This window comes from Strongylocentrotus purpuratus, unplaced genomic scaffold (assembly GCF_000002235.5).
Source record: "Strongylocentrotus purpuratus isolate Spur 01 unplaced genomic scaffold, Spur_5.0 spur5_scaffold_18, whole genome shotgun sequence".
In the NCBI taxonomy this organism is placed as follows: domain Eukaryota; kingdom Metazoa; phylum Echinodermata; class Echinoidea; order Camarodonta; family Strongylocentrotidae; genus Strongylocentrotus; species Strongylocentrotus purpuratus.
In genome coordinates this window covers 32510740-32521150 of record NW_022145603.1, presented here as the reverse complement: position 1 = coordinate 32521150, position 10411 = coordinate 32510740, and the positions used below count along the sequence as shown (strand labels likewise).

The following is a 10411-nucleotide window of genomic DNA, read 5'->3' as shown; positions in this document are numbered from 1 at the left end:
TCACATTTTCCTGCAATGCCCCGTTAAAATTAAAATTACATCTATGATTTAAGACATTCAATATATCTTACTAAGGCAATTCTACTGAATGTATGGGCATGGCTACATTTTATTTTCAATAATCTATAATCATTTTTTGTAATTCTCCTTGATAAATTTCCTAAATTGTTACACGTTTTAATATAGTTTGTAGATAATCCGTCTTATATTTAAAAGGGGGGCAGTGGCTACAAGAAGCCTCCATTGACAAAACATGGCAAACATATTAAAGAACAATGCGCTATTTAAGCACATTTTCCGTTTAGGGACAAACATTTGAATCCAATCAGTTGTAAGACCAATTTGAAAGAAGGTTGAATGCACACGAAAGGAATCTAGCTGCAAGAAACCTCTATATTGACCAGAAAAAAAGCTGACATAAAAGTAAAGTGCAATATTATTAGGTACGTCGATACGAGGATAAAAGCGAGGGCGCTCTTCAAAATAGATTAGGTTAATTAATTTTTAAAATATGTTTTTAATGTAACCGTGTTTCAAAAATTGATTCTAAAAATATGTAATGGCATGAACTATCACTCTACAAAGTTTGAATCATCAATTCAAAGCGCAAGACAAAAAGTTGAACAAACTACCTAAACAGGACAATAACACCATCTCGAACTATAAACCTTCGTACATACACATTTTGCCATTCAGGATGGATCCCATTCGTGACAGATTGTGTGGAAATCGATTTACACGTCGTGTATTTTACATGCAGGAAAGGGTGTATCACGCCGTTTAATTCCGTTTAATTAAAGGTAGAATTTGCGTAGCAATTAGACGAATTCAGATTTTTTTTTCCTGCCATTTATTTATTATGCAGTTCATATGCAAAGTTGAACCTAATACGTTCTTATGTCTTTCCATAATACTTAGTGTAAAACTAACAAAATTATACACATTATGTGGTGAATATTCTAACACAAGAAATCTATAGAAGATTATAGCTGCAATATGTGACAAATAGATGTAAGAGCTGTTGTGTGTGTAGGAAGTTTGCCACTGCTTAGTGTGTATAATATGAAACTATTTAAGTTGTATGATTATTGGATATCACGATATTAACAATGTTTATGTATACCCATCATTTCATGTTAAATAAATCATTCGCATAATAGGACTTTATTTAATCCTGCAGTCGTTTTAGAACAATGAAACCTTGGTATTCATCTATATGGTATAGATTTGGGCTTTTTTGGTTTACCTTGCATATGTTATTATTCATTATCTCCATATGTTTTCTTTTAATGCACCCCCTCAATAAACTTTATTTTCAGCACAATTAACTTTGAGGTATATATATGCTATTATGTTTCTTGTAAATTGATCCTCAGCATGAGTGTTCAAGCAGTATTAATTCTGGGGCGATGAATTGTAGTTCCGCTATTCAATTTTGTTTTTAAATACATAGACTACAAAGTTTTAATTTGAAAAATATATATTCAATATGTCTGATCTGGCGAGAGCATAATTTAACCAAAACTGTCAAATGGTGCGAACTGAATTGAAGTGACATAAAAGCTCCAAGCCTCAAACATATGGTTTATTATCATTATTGTAAGTTTTTATTGTTGTTATTATTATCATTATTATTACTATTATTATCATTATCGTTATACTGACCTTAGTTTCACTGTATAGTCTAATTGAGCTGTACCTCTGCACCATCTAACATTCTTCTGAATTCGACTTAATTGGCTTATGAAGATAATTGTTTCCCTTTGAAACAGAACTTTAACAAACAAAACTGCCTACAACTTAAATGACAACGTGATCGACACAAAGCAGTCGTTGACAATTGCGGATATTTTCTTTAAGAACAGCTACCAAGGGGTAGCGTCTGAATAGTCTTGTTCAAGACTCAAATGCACCAGATGTCTTAAGAGACTCGAATATATCCGCAGCATTGAACTCAGAATCGAATTAATATTAAAAAAATTGTTATTTATAACACATCTAATTAAGAATTCAATCTGCGATAGAAGTAAAAATCCGTTTCATAAAACAAATAACAAGTTTATATAGTCAATAATGTATTGATAGTTCGCGAACGAGTCTAATTGCACTGTCGCACGTACTACATGCGCCTACACAACCACAAGGCTAAATATAGACCTTATCTGTGACAATGACCTAACACTACAGGCAACTTCGGTGCTGGACACGGTTTTCTGTAGAAATCCTGTAAGTACATGTCATATTTATTCCGTAATTTCGTATTCATAAGGTGATATTTATGTGTTTTTTGATATTTGAATACTTTCCGGAGGTTAAACAAGATTGATCCTGAGAGAGGTCGTGTGTGAGTAGCCGGGGCGAGTGCATGAGTAGGCCTAGAGTCTAGAGGCTAGACTAGGCCTGATTGGGGTGTGCATCCATGTGGACCATTACACTAGGGTCTAGATTTTACTACTTACTAGACCTCTAGCTATAGCTACGAATAGTGCAATGAAATGGTTCTTTGCAAGGGTGGTGACTCTCCTGTACACGGGGCCTCCATTTAACGTCCTATCCTGTTTTCCACTTGACATAACCTGCGCCTATGAACAAGGGAAGGGGAACGTTAACACACTTCAGTCATCCGCCTGGGTTGGGGTCGAACCCGGGATCTCCCTTCTTAGATCTAGACTAGACGTGACCTATATCTTCATGTTTGCTTCGACAGGCAGACGCTTTACTAACTGAGCAAACTCGCCTCCTGCATCCTGGCTGTGTATTAAAAGCTGTGCTGTTGATTCTCAACATTTCACACAGCACTTCACACAGCACTGTACAAAACTCAGCTGATTTCACTCAAAATTCTAACTTTACTTAGATCTAGTGACAATTGATGACACCCCTACTACTAATACTAGGCTACTAGTCTAAAATAGCAGTAAAATATAATTTACAGAAGTTAGAAAGAATAATTTAAAGATTTTAAGCGTGGGCTTACTGTCAAAATTGCCAATCAGCCACTTCGCATCGTCTTTATTGCGTGCATTCGTTTGTTAGGTGTGTATGGACTATTTGTGTGTGCAATTCTGCCTATTAAAGTATTAACACGTAGTGCAGTGCTAAATAGCTAAGGTCAATACGCATTAGCATTGACTCTCTATCCTGCCCCCCCCCCCCCCCCCCATTCCGAAAACGGAGGGATACCATGCGTGCTACCAAAATGTCCGGTAACGGGGTACTTTTTGTGCGACAAGGTCCGGCCCGAGAATTCTAAAAAAAGGGGTGTATTTGACTTTTCACCTCGGAGATTTCTTTAAGAAGGGGGTGTTTTTTCTTTTTTCTCTCATCTCTTTGGACTCCTGAGAAATTAAAAAAGGGGATTATAAAATATCTCGAACATAGAAAAATCGATCAAATCCAGGGATTGATGTAGACTGTTTTTATACTGTAGTCTATCCTAATTCACACACAGCTGCATTACTATCCTGGCTGTGTCCTGTGTATTGAACCTATATTCTCAACATTTCAAACACCACTGTACAAAACTCAACTGATTTCACTCAAAATCAGTACTTTAGTTTAGTGACGATTGATGATACCTAAAATTAAATAGCAGTAATTACTGATTCATTAAATCTAAAGAGTATCTTTACGAGGATAAAGTACTTAGTTACAGAGTTTGATTACAAAGTCATTCATTATGACAGGTACAAACATTAGTAGGCCTATGTGAAAGGACACAGTTATGCAGGCACAGGTGATGTCAGTTAAGAATAATGGAAGGCTTATTTCTAACTAAGTCTCAATATCAGGCACTAAATTAATTATTCGGTAGTGATATATTATGCAGATAAGTGAGCATAGAACTAATTTGCAGACTTTGTTTATTCTTACAAGGTACATGTATGAATGAAAACAGGAGCACAGAAATTTTGTATGTATTCCATGTGCTAAATGTACGTAATGCAGGCTAAGTTCTTTGGGGTATTCCCTGGGTGTGTGAGCCAACCAGTAATGACAGCTTATCTGAGTAAAGGGGGGGGGGGGGGGTTGGTCTGCTTTTTCTGAGATAGGGGGTTCATTGAGCAGTGTTCCGGATTTAGGGGGGGGGTCTCAAAGGCAGGAAAAGCCCGCATAAGGGGCGTCCAGAAATTTTGGCAGTCCTCAGATAGGGGGTGCTTTCAAAAAGAGGGAACAAGCATATGTGTACCCTAAATAACACTGAGGGGGGGGGGGGGGGTTCTCTATCAGTCTTAGACAGAAATAACCGTCTGATATGGGTCATTTCTTTAATAAAACTGACATTTGTTGACATTCCCCATACACAGATCGTAACCCAGGCGACTCACACAGGGGGGGGGGGGGGGGGGGGGGGGGGATAGATTGAGCCTATTCTGTACCTCTTTTTACTCTGAAATCTGCTCCCCCGATTTTCTATATTTAGATCTAATTTTCTGATTTATAAAGCAAATAGAAAAAAGCTAGACCCTATGTATATTTTTCTCCTATTCACAGTTATTTGTTATGACTTATTTTCAAAGTGAAATTTACGGACTTACATGTACAGTACGTGTATGAGTTATCCAATTTTGATTTCAGAACCGTGAAACGGTACCTTCATGCATTCATTCTGGTAATCTATGACATGACCCGGCCGATATATTTCCGGGTCAACCTACCAAAACATAGCCAATGGCCAATCAGAGCACTCGTTTAATATTGGGTTTATGAATATGCATACGTCACTGGGTCAAGACGGGCTGACTCGTACGTAGCTATTGGACGTTCAAAAAGAAAAAATGAATATTCATCATCTAAAAACCAGGTGGCTGACAACGAATCATGTTGACTACGAGACTTTCTCGGATTAATCATTATCCCCTAGCAACGAAGTTGGAGGGGATATAGAAACACTGCCGTCCGTGTGCGTCCGTCTGTCCGTAACAATTTTGGATTCCGATCAATAACTTCGGTAATGTTTGACGGATTTTAATGAAATTTGATATGAAGGTACATGATATCAAAATACAGGCTAAGTTAAATTTCCGAGTATGTAGGTGAAAGGTGAAAGGTCATATCTCATTAAATATGCAAAAGCACCTAATTATATATGTGAAAATGTGGTTAACTTCCTTGCCTAGTAATATAATAGTATAGTCCAATGGAGGTAACTTGTTCTGATGTACATGTATATAGGCCATTTGTACCCTGCGAGGGGATGCTACGCTTTGCGTTGACTTGTTAATGTAGGATCTAAATGAGCAAGCTATCGTAAGTCAAAGTAGATATTTCTGTGTTATTTTTTATTTGTTAATATAATCAAATGTAATTTTACAGCCAAAGTGAATATATGAGGATGTAAAGAGTAAAATCTTGTTGCATATCTCATTCATCGCGGTCCTGCCGAACCAAACCATTTGTTCCACTCAGTCACCATAGGACGTACTTCAGTCTATGTATAGAGGCGGTCAGATGAGCCAGATGCAATTTCAGCAGAACAACCGTCGATATCAGAGACTGAAGCTTTCGGTCTATATCAGTCTATGCTTTGCTGGAGTGGTATACTGTAGTAGTAGATCTACTGTCATCCGTTGCTGTTATCCGGACTTGGCTGTCGGATTTAATAAATTTAGAATTGAAAAATTTCATTTTTATTTCAAGGGCAGGCTAAGCTGTAAGCAGCCAAAACAACAACTCCTGCAATAAACTGCAAACCCCCAAACAGTGTTTAGATTTCACTAACACCATGCTATACATGTACATGCTTCAGAGAGCTCCGCCTACGGCCTCCGAAGGGCTTCGGTGACGGAGCTCCCTGGAGTAAAGATTTCACTAGACTTTAGTTAAGTTAGAATTAAAATAGAAATGTAAATAATCTAGAGTCTAGTTGGTAGACAGTAGGAGGACTAGGAGGCGATTTGGCTCAGTCGGTAAAGCGTCTGCCTGTCAGCCCAAAGATCTTGGGTTCGAATCTCACCCAGGCGGATGACTGAAGCAAGCGTTGTGTGTTAACGTGCCCCTCCCCTTGTTGTTTCATAGACGCAGGCTATGTTACATGGAAAACAATCCGTCTCTCGGATAGGATGTTAAAAGGAGACCCCGTGTACAGGATAGTCACTACCCTTGCACGTTAAGAACCCACGGCACTATTCGTATAAGAATAGGGGAAAAACCTGGTGTAGTGGTCTACCTGCACACCCCACTCAGGCCGAATATATATATATATATATGTATATACGGCATCTGCAAGAATCTTCAGTACCGGTATTGAAGGATAGGAGGCAGATTATCTTCAAGAAGGAGAAGAAGTATACTGCACTCTGCAGTGTAGTGTAGTCTAGTGCCTAGTCATGCTAGTGGTTTCTAAATTTATTCTAGAGTATTGATCTTTTTTTGGCGCAGTCTTGACTCTATGTCTCTTAGTTTACGTCAAGACTCTGTCTCTGCTCTCAGTCTTTAGACTGCAAACATTGTAGCAGTGACTGTTGTTTTTCAGTCACTGAGTCTGAATGTGAACCTAGCTATTTTAAGAATAAATTTTCCCCCTCTCTTTTACAGGAAATATACAGTGTATTACCATATGCTTGCTTCTTTGAGTATGTGCCTGAAACAAGAATGTCCTGGAGAAAACAGACCACAACAAGAAAAGGTAATTTTTTTTTTTTTTTATTTTTTTTTTTAACTTGGACTTTTTAAAACTTGACCTGTTTAGTTTGTCAAGTAAAAGGAAATTTTTAAATGGGTGAGGGCATTAAATAAGGCCAAGTTGGAGGGGTGTGCAAAGGGCTGGTATGAGAAGTATCGATTCAGGGGTGGCTACATGGTATGTGTGCAACAAGATGTCTACTAACAAGTTGCTGTAGTGTTTATTTAAAGTGTATTTTAACTTCCATATATATTTTTTTATAATTAACATTTGAAGGCCTTGAAGAAGGGATGGGGGGGGGGGGAGTCCTATACACACGAAACAGAATGACAAGCAAAAAGAAAATAATTGACCTTCATATTTTGCTGAAAAAGAAAGTAAACATTGAAGACAATTGAAGAAAAAAAAATATGCAATTTTTGTGTATTCTTACATATTTGGTTAATATTTATTGAATATTTTTATAATTCGGTTCCAGGGATGGAGAGGAAGGGCTTGCTGTTGAGAGATCATGGAGTGCCTTGAGGTTCCACCTTCAGTCTTGATGTTCTGCCCCTTACCTCAAAGCGATGGCCTCTTGTGCCTGGCAATATATGAGCGAAGCACAATGGACTGGTAATTCATAATGCATATTACAATGTTTTTTTTAACAAATCAGGGAAAGAAACAGAGATAAATTCATAGCATATGAGTCTGTCATGGCATTTTTAGTAACTCAACATTTGCTCCTGCAACGACTACTCTAGGCTTTATTTTGTCAAAGGTGTAGGGTTAGACTGAGGGTTGGAATTGTGATTAAGGTGGTTTAGGTTTAGGGTTAGGCCTAGGGATGAAGTTTAATAGTGGAGAAAAATTATGTGAAGCAATTGTCTCAGGAGAAGGTGTTGTACAACTGGATTTTCCAGGTGCTGGTGGAGCTGCATGTATCTTTTACTCATCAATGGTTTTTTAAAATCTTCCTCTGTATTGTGAAAGCAGAAACGTGATGTAGAGTGGAAGGGAAAAAAGTATATAACACAGTATCATTTACAATAGATTTTATAAAGTAAAAACACACTGGCCTGCAGTTTGTGAAACATGTAGCACTGTATTACCAATTAAAAGATTCAGCGATTTTTACAACATGCTCTATTGGCATTTATGTACTGGTTATGTTGTAACACAAAATGAATTCTTAACTTTAATCCTGGATCCATTGCTAAACATAATGTCAACCCTAAATGTATTAAACATTGCCAGACCCAATTTCGGGCTACCCTAAATCCCTTTCTACATACCAGTATTGTTCAAAGTTTATATTTATTACACCCTTACTGCGAGTTATAGAAATTCTGCAAGAACCCTACCCTGCTGTTCGCTTTATAATTAGTACTGTACATTGCTTTCATGAACATGCCATAAAAGTGAATTTATTTTATGTCTCTATACAAACAGGTGCCTGTACATGTAATGTATTTCATGCAAATGAACGGTAGAATGAGAAGCTCACGATGATATGGTAGACAAGGACCTTGCTGTCTAAAGCTTGGAGGCCAGATGACAGTGTCTGAAGTAAGTCGCCCCATAAAATAGCGAGAACTTTTTGTTGCAATTGTTAACCAACACATCCTTACCACATGCAACCCATCCCACTTTCACAATATATTTTCTTAACAACAGTAACCCAAGTTCAACGTTTGGATTGGTGATTTTAAACAAAAATGGGGGTGGTAGGGCGGTCAGCCTAGCAGTACAAGATCTAATTATGTCATATGGCTGTATCTTGGATGTCCTGGAGGTAGTTGCCCGAGAAGTGTGATAAAGAAAATATGTTTGCATACTAACAGTAAAAAAAAATAAAATGATTGGACACCTTTGGTTGTAACAACTCAGATCAGAATGAGATTTTTACACTGTAAAGTTGCCGGTGTCAAGTATTTTTGGAATTCAATTCTATGATTTCTCTGTGAATGCCATTTTAAAAACAATGGTCTGAATGTTTAGTTAGATCTTTTACACAAACGTAGTATATTAGTAATGAAAGGCATGTTTGGTAATACAGTAATTTCATTTCAGACCATGAAGACCATGTATTATTATAATTATCTGGGATGTGTCGTTGGGCTGATAATCATGGAAAATAAGGAATGTACTCCTGTCGAGCAACAATATGTTTATATAAAACGAATAACTCTTTGGAGATTACTTACTAGAAGAAGTAGAACAAGAAGAAAAAGAAGAAGAAATACACTGATGATTACTTCCTTTACTTCCTAAAGTTGTATACTATTTGAAAATAGTTTATATTTTATTCATGAACAGCCGGCTTGTCAGAATTGCGTACAAGGATGCCATTGGACTTTTCTGTACTAGTAGCTGAAGGGGAGCAGTCACCAGAAGGAGCATGCAACTCCAAAACAATGTGGATACTTCTACCGAGTTCATCTCAAGAATCGAGATGTGACAGTGGATGTACATGTAGAGGGGTTTGTGACCCTTCTGACTGTGGACTACTTGCAATACACATAAACTCAATCAATGGATTGTAGAGGAGTAATGGTGGGTCCGGTGAGCTCAACTCTGGAGGTTAAGTTCGGAAAATTAATAAAGTTCCTTTTAATATGGGTGTATATGGTTCCAGGGATTAATTTGACGCAATGCCTCGTAGTGACACGCCCTTTTAAGGGGCAACACACGTGTCAGAAGGTATAAAATGGGAAGCAGTTCCTGAATTGGCACGAGCTTTTACTTTTCGGATGACTTCCTCATTTTGTTTCATACCTCATTTCCTTTGCCGCCATGAGGTGCTAAAGTTTTAGCAGAGTTGGGGGCTTCCATCCCATAGATGTGACTTTTCATGATTAAATGTAATAAATTGTAATAAAGTTACTATCCACTTCAACATTTGTCGAGAATTTTATTTCTTTGTGTGGACTTTGTTCTTCTCTGGAACGCGATTTGGGCAGTGTGATAGGCGGCCACCGGCCACTCAGTTGCCGGGGCTGTTTCATATATAAAGAATGTGTGAAGACAAGCGACTGCATTATAAGCTCAGCATGATCAGTAACATTGATTCCTTTTATGAGGAAATTTAAATTTTTGTTCCTCCCAACCATGAGTTGTACATATTCTTTGATTCGGGGAGGGGTTGGTGAAGAGGGATAAGTGCCCCATATTTTGTATTGTAACAGGTTTTGTTTTCTACATAAGGAGACAAGGATAATATAGTAATATATCACCTATATCAACACGATGAGCAAGACGGCAAATGAGGCGATAGAATGAGTTTAGAGAGGGTGGGGAAGGAGGATCGAGAGAATAGAAGGGGATGAGGTGAGAAGGAGACTGAGTGTGGAAAACAGAATTGGAGGGGTAAAGGAGGGCGGGAGCAGGAGGTAGAAGAGAGAGGTATATAGAGTAGAAGGGAAGAAGGGAGGAGATGGATTGAGTGAGGAAAAAGAGGATGAAATGGGGAAGAAAATGGAGGAAGGGCTAGAAATGAGTGGGACAATAATAATGATATATGCCCGATATATGATGTTAGGCTGAAAGAGGAGAAGGCCAAGAAATGGGAGTTGATATAATATACAATGAGAAGACTCTGTGAAAGCAGGGGGAAAAGAGGAATTAATGGGGGGGGGGGGGGGGGGGGGGGGGGGGAGGGGGGAAGGAGAACAAAAGTAGAGGAACAGGAGGATGGTGGAGCCGAGAGAGCGAGGTTAGAGAGGGGCAGTGGCGGATCCGGGGAGGGGGGGGGGGGCCGTCCCTTCAAAAATAAAACGTGTAAAAACACGTCAATTTAACCTT

General features: G+C 38.3%; 1 long non-coding RNA gene across 1 annotated transcript; it reads left to right on the top strand.

Moving 5' to 3' along the window:
• Positions 1-2118: 2118 nt before the first annotated feature.
• LOC115925575 lies at positions 2119-9506 on the top strand. The gene is made up of 5 exons (XR_004064823.1): positions 2119-2226; positions 6538-6628; positions 7104-7240; positions 8060-8176; positions 8927-9506. It is a non-coding gene; the product is annotated as an uncharacterized LOC115925575 (long non-coding RNA).
• The last annotated feature ends 905 nt before the right edge of the window (positions 9507-10411 follow it).